At 40.4% G+C, this 15,172-nt stretch overlaps 1 protein-coding gene across 8 annotated transcripts in view; it reads right to left on the bottom strand.

Annotated features, from left to right (window-relative positions):
• The window catches only part of WDFY3 (WD repeat and FYVE domain containing 3), a 152,128-nt gene that overhangs the window by 107,686 nt on the left and 29,270 nt on the right, over window positions 1-15,172 (bottom strand). For 7 of the 8 annotated variants that reach the window (XM_071431454.1, XM_071431458.1, XM_071431457.1 and 4 more), the window contains exon 2: window positions 12,077-12,171. The exons of the other annotated variant lie outside the window; for it this stretch is intronic. The gene's annotated coding sequence lies outside the window, so the exon portion shown is untranslated. The remainder of the gene's footprint in view (window positions 1-12,076; window positions 12,172-15,172) is intronic. 8 annotated transcript variants of the gene reach the window in all.

Genomic DNA, 15,172 nt, shown 5'->3' with positions numbered 1-15,172 from the left:
GTCTTCTTCGATTTCCCACAAATTATTCATGATAATGACACATAATAGCAAGTGCTGATAGAGTAGATTTCCTGTGGTTTGTACCCTCTTGAAGGTTAATGTTTTATATTCAGTGTAAAAGGACAACAATTAAATAACAGTGATACTTTTGACCTATGCTGCTGGGATAGAGGAGAGCTGTCTTGCTAAAGACTAGTAATGAACATATTCTTACTTACTAATAACTTAAATGAAAATGACCTTTAGTAATATCAACTTTTTGCACTTTGTTTTTTTCAAATAAGAAAATAAAGTACTGCTTTTGACTTCTGCAAATAGCCTATTTTTTTCCTGACTTACTGTGTAAAGCTTGTATCTAGAAGATAACTGTCACTGCATTTTCTAGTGCTTTAATAACCACATTACCCAAAATTACTTGCACTACTATAACAAATTATTTCCAGGCTACAAACACTTCTGCCATCTCAAAAAAAAAAAAAAAAAAAGCCTGTAATCCAAAGTATTAAATCCTACCTACTCTAGCTGAAAATAGTGTGTAGTACTTCTCCACACCTCAGCTGAAGCAGCATCACTTTTCTTGCTTGCTATCTCCATGCAAGAAAAGCAGAGACAACTTTGATACCAGGAGTACAGTCCCACAATCCAGAATGCCCTTGGGACTGAAGACCCTGCTCCAACATCATTGTTCAGAGCAATAGCACAGAACAAGAGACACCTGGCATGAAGGACTACCCATTTACACATGGAGGCAAAGGATGTGACTGCAATCATTGCCCTCAGACATCTGGAGATGGTGTACAAAACTCACACCTTGATGAAACAGAAGGGAACTACAAGTTACTTTTACAGAGAGTAAAGACGAGACAGCGCACAAGGAAGCAAATGTGTGCCACCTTTTCCTGTGAGGAACAAATCTGTCCACACTGCATCTAGAACGTGATTTTTGGCTGGATGATGACAATTCCACTTCCTACATCTTTATTTAGCACTCATTATGATCTGTCATCACCAGGAACCCAATTCTCAGTACTGTTTTTCTTTAAGGAAGCCTTTAACAAGACTTAAGGACTTCATTTTCTCAGCTCAGTAATAAACGGATAACCAAGCTAAAGAATTGAAAATGCTGAAAAAGCAAACTGCCAGAAAGCTCAAATACAGGCTATTTAAACTGGAGACATGTTGATTTAAGGTGTCTGCCTTTCTACACTTTACATCTTTTTCAATTAAAATGAAAGATGAATTCTTATTTTGTCTCAAACTATCACACACAATCCTGAGAACCAAAAGGTAAATCTGCTGTTGTAAACATTCAAATAGCTAAATCCACTACTTGTTTAAAAGCAGCTTTTGAAAAACATCACGGGAACTGAATGAGTAATTTTCACTTTTCAGAAGCCAAATGGCATGTAATGAATATTGTATCCAGCTAGGAAGAGCAGAAAACCTCATCTTTGAGGTATCTGTAACAGATGGTCCTTCATCTCTTCACAAGACCAAGAAATACCATCCAACAAACCCTAAGGCTACCTGAAATCCATATTTGACTGACAGGTTCTACACACCTTCATCTCTGAATTCAATGCAAAGTCTTAAACCACCTCATCTGCATATAAACGCAGATCTGATCTCCAAAAAAACAGTTTAGGTTTGCTAGCCATCAAAGAAGGTGGAAAATTCCATACCTCAAAATTGCTCCATGGTATCTGCTTAGGTTGGAGAAAAAAAGACAATATTTACACCAGAAAAAGGTTTTGAATAATTTGTTCATGGCAGAAATATATTGCCATTGCAGGGCTGAGGACCAACCAAACTCTTCATGTGTAAAAGAAACCTTTCTGCTTTATGAGATGAGAAATGGTCATTCCAGAAAATAAGTCACTCTTGCATGTTTCATTACCCCTAATCATCAGTTACAGTGAAGATCAAAGTACAGGGATCTATGCAGGTATTATGTTAGAAAGGAGACACCTGCATTAGCACCTTCAGGTGGTTCATTCATAGACATCCAGGCTCCAAGAAACCATTTGCCCCTGCTTGTGCAATCATACCACTGAGACATTTTCTCCACTCCTCTAACCTGTTCCAGTGTGGTCTCAAAGCTGGCAATCCAGCTCTGAGTGCCGCAAAGTCTGAACTAGCTCTGGACATACAATTCCTCCTCTACTCAAGGAATGCAAAGGACATTTTTTTACCAGAAGAATATGCTAACCGAGGAGACAAAAATATGCGTAACACAAAAATCCTGACAGGCAGAAGCAAAGTCCAACTTAGCTGAAGCAGACACAAAACATGACAAAAATAGAGACATTGCTCACCAACATGTATTTTTGAAACACTTATTTATAGAAAAATGATGCCTAGTAAGTTAACAGGTTTTGGACTGAGGGAACAGAAATTCTGTTCTTCAGTGTAACCAGTATGCATACATTATAAACCCAGCAGATTAGTTTTGGAACCTATAATTTGTCAGATTAATGTTAATCTGGAACCGTGTAACTGGATATTTGAGGTGGGAATGACCCCCATTTCCACCTGCTGGTTGACAAGACAGTAGATAAGCAAACTCATATTATCCTGCAAACCTCAGTATTGCTATAAACATCTGGAGCTGAAAAACACATCGAGGAAAAGTAAATACTGAAACATCATTTTCATTTTTAACATATGCTGGCAGAGTTGTAACATCTCAGAAACATTTGCAGCTCAGCAAAATTACCTGAAATGAAGGAATCAATTGAAACATTTTATCGGAAGCTTATGAACCAACTAACCTATGCAGCATCAGAAAAAATACACAGAATACCACAAAGATAGGTAACAACTGGTTAAAAAACTCAAACTAAAATAGAACAGACTATTTGCTTCCTCAATATCTTGGAGAGCAACTTCTAATTGAATTCTTGACGTGTTCTGTGGAAAAATATCTTGAGCATCTGTGAATGCTGGTTTTCTTGTTTTGAGTTGTTTTGTTTTCAAAAGGCCTAAATAAACTGATTTGCTTTAACTGGACAAAGAGGATACTAGTTAGAGCCCATTGGACATATAGCAGGAACTGAAATTTTAGGTTGAAGTCCCGAAATGCATGACAATGACTAAACCATGAATTCAGGAGAGAAAATTCTGCTAAGAAGCCCCTAGAAAACAAAAAAGGGGTGAGAGGATGAGAGGGTAGGGGACACACACAGAAAAACAAACAAAAATGCAAAATAATCTGGCATCTGAGGAGACAAGCGTGTGCTTCGCTGGAATGCAGACATCAACAATTGCACAGGAATAATAACACTGCTCTGGAGAGTGGCTCTTGCCTTCACAGTACACAAGCAAAGTGAAAAAGCCTTCCTAGGAAAGTTACTGCATTCGAACCAATAGTGAAACAATGAGCCACCATCAAGAACGGGGAAGAGTGCTTTGGTCTATTCACCTTTCCAAGTAATGGGGAGTGGGAGGGTGCGGTGGGGAAGATGGGGAAGGAAACCAGCGAAACTGGAACAGGAGAGAGCCTGTATATCCTCACAGTAAGGCCATGCAGGCAGCAAAGAGGCACCAAACAGGACATGTTCAGTAATGACAATAGTGACCCTAAGCACGGTTCTCACATTTAGCTAAAAAAGCCACCGAATTTTTTTAACAGGAGCACGGTCCCCATTTGTGGTGGTGGTGGTAGTGGGTTTTCTTCTCAACAGAAATCTAAAGCAAAAACTTCCTGCAGCCATGTAAACCAACCATTTATACACCAAAAAGAAAACATTTCTTCTGCCTTTAGGAAATTTGCATATGAAGGAGCAGTAAGTAGAAGCCCATTACCTGTAAAATTTGTCTCCATAGAGCCACCCTTGTTTCTAACAACACAGATAAGAAAAACAACAAAATTATCCTACCAGCACATGTTTGGCTGATGTAATAAAATTCCTCTCTCTGCTACCATCGAAACAGAAAGATTGTAACAAAACCAGCAGCGTATCTGCATTTAAATCAGCATTAAAGGCTGGGCCCAAATGCTTGTTTATTTTTGAAGCAAGAGGAAGTAAGTAAGGGTGAATAACCCCAATGTTTTAAGCTGCATGTTCATAGTATTTCTAAGTGCAAAACAAAATAAAACAGCCCAAGACCTTATAATCAGCAATTCAGTCCAGAGATTAATGGAAAAGCAGCAGAAATATTTGCAGACACGTTATCTTCTGCCTGAAATTAGGATGCTCCAAAGGCATCCACTGAGCTCCACTGGAATCAAAATCTGCATACCATACAGTACAGAACCAAAGGACCACTTAGGCTTGAAAAGACCCTTAAGATCATCAAGTCCAACCTCTAACCCAGCACTGCCGAGTCCACCACTAAACCATGTGCCCAACTGCCTCATCTGCACATCTTTTAAATATGATGATTGGAGCAGCCCCTTCTCTGGGCAGCCTCTTTCAGTGCTTGATAATCCCTTCTGTGAAGAACTTTTTCTTAATATCCAATCAAAGCCTTCCATGGCACAACTTGAGGACATTTGATGGCTGGGGCCAATGGGATTCTGAGGTGCATCTGACAGATGGGAGAGGTGATCCTGCCCCTCTACTCAGCCCTGGTGAGGCCACATCTGGAGTGCTGTGTTCAATTCTGAGCTCCTTAGGACAAGAAAGACAAGAAGCTACTGGAGAGGATACAGAGGAGGGACACAAAGACAATGAGGGATCTGGATCACCTCTCATGTGAGGAGGGACTGTGGAAGCTGGACCTGTATAGTCTGAAGAAGAGAAGATTGAAGGGCATCTCATTAACGCCCACAAAGATGGGTGCCCAAAGAATGGTACCAGACTCTCTGGCAGTGCTCAGTGACAGGATGTGGAGCAATGGCCATAAACTAAAACACAAGAAGTTCCACCTCAACATGGAGGAAGAATTTCTTCACACTGAGTGTGGCAGAGCCCTGGAACAGGCTGCCCACAGAGGTTGTGGAGTCTACGTCTCTGATGACATTTCAAATCCACCTGGATGTGCTCCTGTGTCACCTGCTACAAGTGACCCTGCCTTGGTAGGAGGGTTGGACTGGATGATCTCCAGAGGTCCTTTCCAGCCCTAATGATTCTGTGATTTCTTCTCATCCTGTTACTTGGCACAGAAGACGAACACCCACCTCACTAGCACTTCCTCTCAGGTAGTTGCAGAGAGCAGTAAGGTCCTCTTCATCCTCTTTTTCCCCAGGCTAAACAATCCCCCTTCCCTCAGCTGCTCCTCATAAGAGGCACCACCAGTGGGAAAACCAGTAAAGATTCCTATGCTTTGTGTAACTAAGCAAGTATTGTAACAATGGGAGAAAAGTACTGTCTTTTCTCCTCACGTTCCCTCTCTTCTCCTCCTCCTTGTTGGATGGCAGAAGATCCTCTGGGGATTACAGTCACAAATTGCAGATAAAAGCAATTCAACCCCTCTCAGTCTCATCTTCAGTCTTTCTGAGGATTGCAGGCAGAGCTAGATTAACATCCTGGGCTCCCAGGGTGGTTTTGGATCCAGCTCCACCAGACTGCACATGGAAACACTTCTCAGGAGCCTCACATGGAGCAAAGACAAAAGAGCTGATTGTGGACCTTTCCTTATAGAAAACAGCTCTAGCTCCTCAGTAACAGAAGAGACTGCTGCACCCAGAACACTGTCTTGCAGAGAAAGCCTGGGACAGATCCAAGGCAGGACTGAACTGTTTGGATTTAGAAGTAGCCCATGAGATCTACAAGGTTTCCATCTCCAGCAGTGAATGTGTCAGATAAAGGATTAAACAGGAAAAAGCAAAAGAGGGGAAAGACAAAACACCCCCACAAAATAAACACTTAACAAGAAAAAACACAAACCTACAAAGCAGACTAAAACTGCAGACTTTAAAAGCAATATTAATTACTCAAATGAATGGATTCCTCCAGTTCTCCAGTGAATTTTTTTTCAATGGCACACTTAAATGATCAAAGTGGGCATAGATATTTTTGTATATTAAAGCGGGTGTCTCTCATAAAGGGAAAAAACTGCAACATTTTAGAAAACCTATACTTATTTTGCTCATTTTTGATTGCCGATAAAGAGGTTGGTATATTTACTATTTACCATAACTACTTTCAAAACTATTTTTGCTTTTTCTCTTCATTACTCATGTTCTAGCCCTGTTTGGCAATAGTGCCAAAATAAAAGCTGTATTTCACAATGAATAAATGATTTCTCGACACCAGTTTGCTGTGTATTACAAGATTAAATACGGCAGCTAGAAATCCTCCCAAAAGTGAGTTTCTCTTATTCAAAGGGAAAAAATGAAGCCTATAGCACCCAAGAGACACGGAAAATACTATCTTAATATTATTTTCTCCAAGTTGTTAGATTTCTTAGAACACATGTAACACAACTCGATAACAAGCTTGCTTCACAGCAAAACTACTGCACTCAAGGCTCGTATTAGTTGTATTTTGAAAATTACCCATGTGACAAACTAAAATCAATTGTTTTCTTCCTTAGCTGGGATGATAAATGTCAACTACCTACTTTTAACTTATTTCTCTAAAGCCAACATCCTAAACACAGAAAATTATGCAGTGGTGCATTACTCATTTTATTCAAAAATATCACTAGATTGTGACTAAACCTTTGATCAGTCACAGCTTTGGTTCAACTTCTCCTATAACAGCAAGTCTGAAAACAAGAGGTACAACTTCACACGTGCTAGTCATGAAATTAAATTTTAGTCTGTGGGGGGAAACTATCATGCAAAGAATTAAAAGTGGCTGGGATTCATTTAGGTCTCATCCTACCTTGAATTCTTGAAGTCCAGTGCCAGCATCTTAGTTTCCAAGTGGTCCCCTTGTAAGACACTAGAGACAGGAGACAAGCTCCCGTGCCTCCAAGGTGCTGCCAGCCCTCGGTCAGTAAACATCCCTGTGGCGGTCAGGCGGCTCTGCCGAGCTTTGCGCCACCAGCCCCCGCGCCGACTGTACCAGTGCCCAGGCGGGAGGGACTGTGAGCAAGGAGCAGCTGCTCCCTCTCCCAGCAGGCTGGGACTCCAAGGGAAGGGATCCCTTGTCCAATGCACAGGCCCCAGTCACTGATACAGCTGCTTCATAAAGAATACATCCAACACAAGCACCAGATCAAGATGAAAAACTGCGTGCTCAAGTAAATTGACATCTGGTCAGCAGTACAATCACTGCAAAGGAGAATGATGTATCATGGCTTACAAATTAATTTGCAAGATGACATTTTCCTGCTTCTCTTATCACACAGGAAAGTAAATACATTTCAATTTTGGTTACAATAGAACTAATTATTCTAAGGGAAAAAATAGACTAAGGACAAGAGACGCTCCTTTCTAGAATCTGGATCGGATGCAATGTGGATTTTCTTGATTAACTCTTCTGCTTTTCAGGGCTTTGTTGGCTTGTTGTCTTTTTTAACACTGTTTACTATTCTAGCTTGCAATGCTACTTTCATGCACAGCACCATACAATCTAGAACCACCAGGTGTTTTGTTTCAATAACAAAAACTATTCAGAAGTGGTAGTATTTTCAAAGAAATCCATTATGTTATCCAAACTCGCATGTTATGTCTCACTACTACACTTGCCCCTATCCCTAGTAATAAGCAAGGGTACAGAAAACAAATTATGATTGAAGCTGCAGTTCTCTGAAAAGAATTCTCCTAGAATGATACTCAAATGATGACTATAGTGGACACTACTTTCCAACTAAATTTATCCCAGAAGAGAGCTTGAGCATCCACTTAGTAAAAGCACAACTACTGACATGGAGTTTATTCACATTTTTCCCTTGGATTCACCCACGCATACACACACTAAAGAAACAGACTTCCTTACTGAAGGAAAAAACATTAAGAAGAGAACAAAAAAAGAGAGAGTAATTGTCTATCAAATGTATTGTAATGCCATTTACATAAATCACTGAGTAGTTATTTAATGCAAGTCCTTTCTTCTGCAGTGCATCTGTGAAAGTGTATGGCCTCACTTAGATGACCTGCACTGTGCTTGGCTGTCTCTGGATGCAAAGAACCTGGGGACAGAAGTTGCTCCTCACAAGAGAGAAAAGAAGACTTTTCAGTTGCTACCCCTTTTCTCTGGTTTTGTGTTTCTTTTAAGACAGTAAGCAGCATACAGAATGAGGATAACTACTCTTATTTTCTTGTTTATTTTTATGACAAACAAAATGCAATAAACAGAGTGAAACCCAACAACATGCTGGCACACAAAGACACATGAAATAATTAGGCAAATAAATGCTCAATACTAAGATTTAATTGCAACAATAGTTGCAAATCAACAATCAAAGCGAAGGCTTCTTCTCTTATACAGCCATATATTCCTTCACAGTTTTATCGTATATTTCTTTCTTTAGTTTGATTTTACTTCTCTGCCTTCTCCTAAGGTGACCTTTTAGCAACACCAAAGAGTTAACTGTACTTCTACTATACTCTCACTGCAACACAGGCAGGTGGTAGCCCACTTCTGCACTATTATTTCCTCACTTATAAAAATTGCTGCACATCAGTTTCATCTCCCAGCACTTTGAACAGTTATTCTTGCATCTACAGGAATGCGCTTTTGAGATTTCTCCCAGGCAACTTCCTGAAATTAAAATCAAACAAGGGAAAGCTCTAAAACTAGGTTTACCATGCCTCCAGTTTGTTTCAATTCATGGGACTTAAAAGTCTTTCCAAGGGACTGCCTAAGGCTTGCATTTCACAGGCTATCACTTAGCAGCAATGGCTCTTCCAATATTCCCCTCCCTTTGGGACAGAAGATGGGGCATGAAACCTTCACAGCATTCCTGTAATTCCAGTTACAACACTGGTGCACCACTTTCTGCTGCTAAGATGTACCTTCTTAATTTGTAGTTTTGCTAGAAAAACATTTGCTAGGATACCAAGGAAAAAGCCATACGCCAAGGAGTCAGGAAAACGGCAGCAGGGATCATAGAAACAGAGAGCAGCATCCCCACAGAGATAACCTAAATAGAGATTTTTTTTTTTTCTGGCCTCACTATGCTTCCCATCCGTAAGAAACTATGGCATCACAGATGGGAACATGTCAGACAAGGAAGTTTTAGGCATTAATCTATTGCTAGCAAAAATTACTGACCCAGTGTGAAATGTTAGTGTTTACCTCTAAGGGAGCCATGAAATGAATCTTTCATGATAACCTGACAACTATGAGAAGAGCATTGTGTATACAAGAGCATGGCACACAAACACCCCTTTCTATCACAGGGAATTTAAAACAAAGCAGTATGACAGACTCCTCTGACACCATCCCAAGACGACAATTATTTCCATATTTCCTATCTCATTCTACAAAAGCTCTTAAAAAATATGGTCACTCTTCCCTACTCACACATCATTCTCCCCGTGGCAGAATAAAGAAACTGCTACAAATAAACAAACACTTCCTTTCTAGTTCTAGGTTTCAGTGCTACAGTTTTCTAAAGGATAAAAAAGTACCACAAGCTGTGCTGTGAGTGTTGGAAGAGGCCATCCAATGCAGTAAACTCAGCATAATTAGGTTATACACACTGACTTAGATCCTTTGGTATAACAAATAAACACAGGGTGAGTCAGTCAGGTCAAGCCAACACACACACACTTTGCTTACCCCAGTGACAAACAGCTTCATATCAACTCCCTGAGCTGCACATTCTGTCTACTCCCAGACTGACCTCACCTGCACAACTCATAAGTAAACTCTACTCCATGTACAAAAATCTAAATAATGGGTGCCGTTGACAAATCCAGCCATGACAAGCTAGTATAGTATGGAAGCCTACTTCAAATGCTTTTCCAAGTGATCTCAAATCCCTATTAAGTGCTCCACACAACCAGTTTTAATAATTTTTGCTCCTGCAATATAGTAATTTAAGGAAGATCCCATTTAAAAAACAAAAACACTGCACATATTAGGCTCAAAAGAACATCCTTCAGAACCTTATACACTTCTATTTGTATCACTTCTCTCCCTTGCCTCCCTTATGCACTAATCTAATTCATCTGTCAAGGAAGCAAACTAATCAGTTTGACACTATTTTCTCCCTAGCAAATTTATGTTGGTTGGCTGTCTTCCCTTATCTCATTATCTCCTATGTGCTCATAAACTGCATCACAGTTTTTACTACTATCCATGTACCTGCAGGTAAGTCATTCCACAGCTGGAGAGAAACTCAACGTGGCCTCATGGAGATCTCAACCAAATCAAATATAGCAGGCTTGGGTCTGAAAGGAACACAACTGCAACCATAAAACCAAGCTGTTAAGTTCTGCCAGTTCTTGAACGTCCTCAGAACTGAAAGAACAGGATGCATGAAGTGCCAAGGAAATATTTACTACATAAATATCTGAATAGCAGATCAGGATTCTAACAAGACAGTCTTCACAGAGTCACAAAATAGTCTGCATTCAACAGGCTGCTTGAAACCAACTGCTTTTACTAAGTCAAGAGGAAGACCATCGAGAGGGGATTCATCTTCATCTTCTTTTATTCTCCATAAAGTAGTAGATATGTCTCAAAAAAATCTAAACACAATAGGTTGAAGGGAGCTAGGTATTTTCTATTAAAGTTAAAAAAAGGCATATTTCTGTCAGACCCCCTTGTGGGCAGGTTTGTGGTTTTTGTTAATGAATAAAACATTGGAAACAAAAGCAGCAGCACAGAGCTAGAATGAAAGTACTGATGTTGGAGTGCAGGATTTCACATGGAAGGACATGCTTTGAGGTTTCTGTCTTTCTCTATGCTTTTGTTAAATTAGAAGTGATACCTCACATTTTCATATAAAAATCTCAGTTTTATATAAAGCAAGATAAAGATGGCGAGAATACATCAATGACTAAAGCTCTTGATAAGAAGTGGCAGCACTTGCAGTTGTTGAGCTCTTCATGCCTCAAAGAGTGATGCCAACTAACATTTTATTGTCTTTCCCACTGGGTCACTTCTTCACTTTCAGTATCTGTGACACGCTGCAGCCTTTTTTCCACTGGGTTGTTTTTCTTTTTGCTCCTAACGGGTCTCTACGTTAAAGGGTATCCTAGCAAAGCTTGGACATTACTCTTCAGTAGCCACACCACACACACACACACACCCCCCCCCATGCTTGTAAAGTAACCTAACAAAGATTAGAATCCTTCACAGATTCTAAAAAACTGGACAGATTTAATAGATTTTAATCAACTCAACTCCTCTTATGGAAGTTCACCTCTTTGCTTCAGCAGTGCACTTCAACAGACCTAACTCTTCCCTCTCCCCCTCCCACTACTCCAACTAATTTTACTTGCTACATTCATTTTTCATCAGCAAACCAAGCCTTACTGAATTTCACAGCTACATAAGCTTTTTTTTTACTTCACTAGTTAAAAAGTAATCCACTAGGTGATAAATCTACTTAATCATTGGCAACTTTCCAAAAAACATGGAAGTAAGCTAGACTGAAAGTTCTAGTTGCAAAAGGAAGCCTCTTGTAGGCTGTAATATTTGTAGAAGGACTATAGAGCTCCGGGGAAAAACGTTCACAGCAAGCAGTCTATAGAGTTTGTACAAACCCAAGTAAACTAGGATATAACACCGAAATACAAGTCACTTGAGGCACAAGTAGAGATGGCATTACCTCTGTGTGGATACAGAATGGACCCTTCCTAGCCTGTCAACTCTACTGAAGATCAGGAGTATTTTTCTCTCAAAGTAAAAATGAGAGATTTGAGAAATTCAAAGAAGAATCAGGCACTACAGACTCATGTATTATGATCATTCTTACCCTTTTTTTTTAACCTATTGATGAAAACCTCCAAGTTTAATGCAGCTTGTCTCTGAGCATGCATCACACCCACACAACTTTCTGTGACCACCCAGCAATGTATTTCCACAGCATCCCCACAAATAAACAGAATCCTAAATTTTGTTTGGGTAGAGCAATTTTAAGCTGACTGTGTTCTGACAGTGCCTGAATTAACTCCCTTTCTGTGACAGGCAAATGAACTGCTTCACACAGAATTTATTGAAGGGTGTGCCAATTACAAATCAAAAGGCAATTTCCACAAAAGCTCTTCAACATTCACATCACTAACCTCTACAGCATTCCTGGGATCAGAGCAAACAGCTTCAAGAGAACAGGGCCCATTCCTTTCCGAGGTTTCTCTTCAACACCAAAGCTGCTCTCTCACTAGGTAAAAGAGAAAAAGGTTAGAATATAAATGTGACAATGAAGTCACAGAGCTCTGCTCTTCTGAAATGAAAGAGGAGTCATTCCTATGACAACTGGACTTTCACAAACTAAGAAATCTTTTAAATAGCTCTGGGAAAAGGAACAGTAGCAAACTAGAAACTGACAACACAGCAGTATTTCTCTGATTAAACGACACTCACTGAGAGCCTATGAAGGGCTAAAAGAGTTAATATAAAGCACAAGCCCAGTAATTAATGCACTGACAGCCCATGATCAGCAAGAGCATCCCTCTGAGGAAGCAAGTGACTTCCCACCATTACAGCACGGGAATAAGAACTAAGCTACACTGATACTAACCTAGCTGAGCAACTGTGAAGCTACTGAACGCACAGTTTTCCCTGGCCTCTCCCCTAGTTTGTCTGCCTCTTTATTTTCACAGTTATAAAATATTCATCTTGCAAGCAGACACACACAAGCCAACAAGGGGCATCAAGTCTGAGCTCACTTGAGCACAACTCCACGAATCCATCACAAGGCTCTCCTGTAGGACCTGGCAGATAACTAGGTGAAATGCTGCACCTTGGTTATTAGCCATGAGTTGGCAGACCTCTGATTATTTTACCTCTGATTCCCAGTCAGTCCCATTTGGAATTATTAGTACAGTGTTCCTACACTCTGGAGCACCGCACAACACAGGTGTACCCGAAGCAACATAATACTACTTACATAATTTATTGTTTTAATATTTTGTACATTAAAAGAAGAAGATAATATTTTGGTGGGGGGAAATTGACTTGGGTAAAAAAAAAAAAAAAGGCAGTACAGCATCAGATACCTTTGAAAGGCTTTGTAAGAGAGACGGCACTAACGTGACGATCTTGCTCACTGTGATGCTGCAGAGGTTAAAATTTTGTTACTATGTTGTTCTATGCTCGAAAGTCTTTAATAACTTACTAGCAAGTTCAAGTGTTCAGCATTAACAACTAAAGGAGAATTTCTCTCTTAACTCCATCATCCATGACCGTGAAACCTTCTCCCTCCAGTTCTATCAGCTCATGAGGCAAAGTAAGGAATCAGCAGCCACAACCAAATACCACCTGTGTACACAGCACATAAAACTGTAGAAATTGGACCATGGAACTCAGAAACTCCAAAAGTTGGGAGAGCACTTCGATTTCATCTCTGCAGAAGCAAGTAAATATTTAAACTAAGATGATAAACAAATGGTCCTTTTGTCATAGGAACAGTTACTGGACAAACCTTAAAACAAATAAGGAACTGCCGTTTCAGCTATCTGCATTTCACCCTATTAGAACTTTATTATATAACCAAATGCTTCTCAGGTTCAAAATTATCAGTTTTTGTTTTTAAATACAGACAGTGGAGGTTTCAGGCTCCAAATCAGAACAGACTGCGATTGCACTGAACTTAATTAACGCTTACTATATTTGCAAAGCTCAAATGACCAATTACACTACCAGTACACAAAACCCATAAGCTTCCTAGAGCAGAAATTAAAGGGTAGTATCATCATCTTTTCTAGCTAGAACTGTAAGAAAGGTCATGAGGAAGTACAACCTTGAAGACAGTTGCAACCCTCTTTCATATGTGTTATTTACTTGGTCCTGAACCAAAAGTTTATCTATGCTTTATCTATATTCCTATAGTACATTTGGAATGCCTTGTCTCTAAGTCCTGATTCCCCTACATTTATCCTACTTCTATATTTTGTCACATCACAATAGCTTGAGAAAGACTTTATCAAATGTATCTGCACAAAGTGAATTGTTTTGACTTGCAGTCTCAAAACGAATAAACACAGGGGAGCAGGAGGTCCTGTTTAAACATAGTTGACAAGAACTAAATGCCTTCTGTGGTGCCAAAAAATAAAGCGCTCCTACCTTACTTCCATCAACCAATCTTCAGCATTGCCCAAGCTTTAATTCTCCCTGTGGTCATCAGTTAGCAAATGCAACTAAACTAAGCAACAAAACAGGTCAGTTTTGAATCCACCAGTCAAGAGCAAAACCCTAGAAGCACCGAAAACACTTCAAATGACTCCAGTCTCTTCACAGCCCTCAGTCTAGGGGAGGCACAGCAGCCCTCAAGAAGAAACGGCAGCTACTCTGACAAAAACTGCTGCAATTTCTGAGAAAGGAGAACCAGTTCTGGTCAGTGTCAAGAGGGCAGCATAGCTTAGTCACCTTCCTGCCTTATTGAATCTCCAGTGTAAAGGAGAAATAGCTCTGGGAAGTATACTGACTGGCATGTTCAACAAAACCTTTCCTGGAGAAAAGGATTATGTTTTTCAGACAAGATTCAGATTTAGCTTTCCTAGATGATTTCTTAGGGCATTCACCCTCTCTCCACCTGAACTAGATTCCTGACTTTCCACAGGGATCTCCTGGCAACACGCAGAGAATATGGTACTCCATGGCTATGCTGCCTCCAGGCTTCCTTGTCCATCTCTGTCGACTAAAAGGGTGCAGAAAGGAATGTGAGTACACGCTGAAGCTCTCCAGACAGGCAGCACCTTGCTCTCTGGCTAATGGCTTTCCCATTTGCAGATCACACACTACCCAGAAGCTGCTCAAACCCACAAAAGAAAAGCAGCACAGCAAAGAACCAAACTGCCCATCCCGAACTGGCGTCTGCTCCTGACCACTTCCAAAGTGTCTCAAGTGGCAATTACCTCATGAAAAAGTACACCATAAGTAACAAATACAACAGGGAGTTACAGTGGTTCCACTTGCAGTGCAAAACAAACAGGGTGGAGATTTCTCCTCCCCAGAATGCTGCACGCACAGGTAGCGTCTGATTCAGCTGACGGCAGTGCAGATGAGGTCTGCATCACCTCGTTTTCATGGCCCACCACTGAACCCTGGCAGCAGCCACATCTATTACTTTCCAGAAGTGTCATTCAGCACATTTCCAAGTGTCACTCAGCAAACACGTCTCAGCCATCAAAAACATCCCCACCCATGGCTTACATAAAGCT

The sequence above is a fragment of the Agelaius tricolor genome, unplaced genomic scaffold (genome assembly GCF_023055355.1).
Source record: "Agelaius tricolor isolate 1412-34295 unplaced genomic scaffold, bAgeTri1.0.p SCAF_8, whole genome shotgun sequence".
Lineage (NCBI taxonomy): Eukaryota > Metazoa > Chordata > Aves > Passeriformes > Icteridae > Agelaius > Agelaius tricolor.
This window is presented reverse-complemented; position numbering and strand designations above follow the sequence as displayed.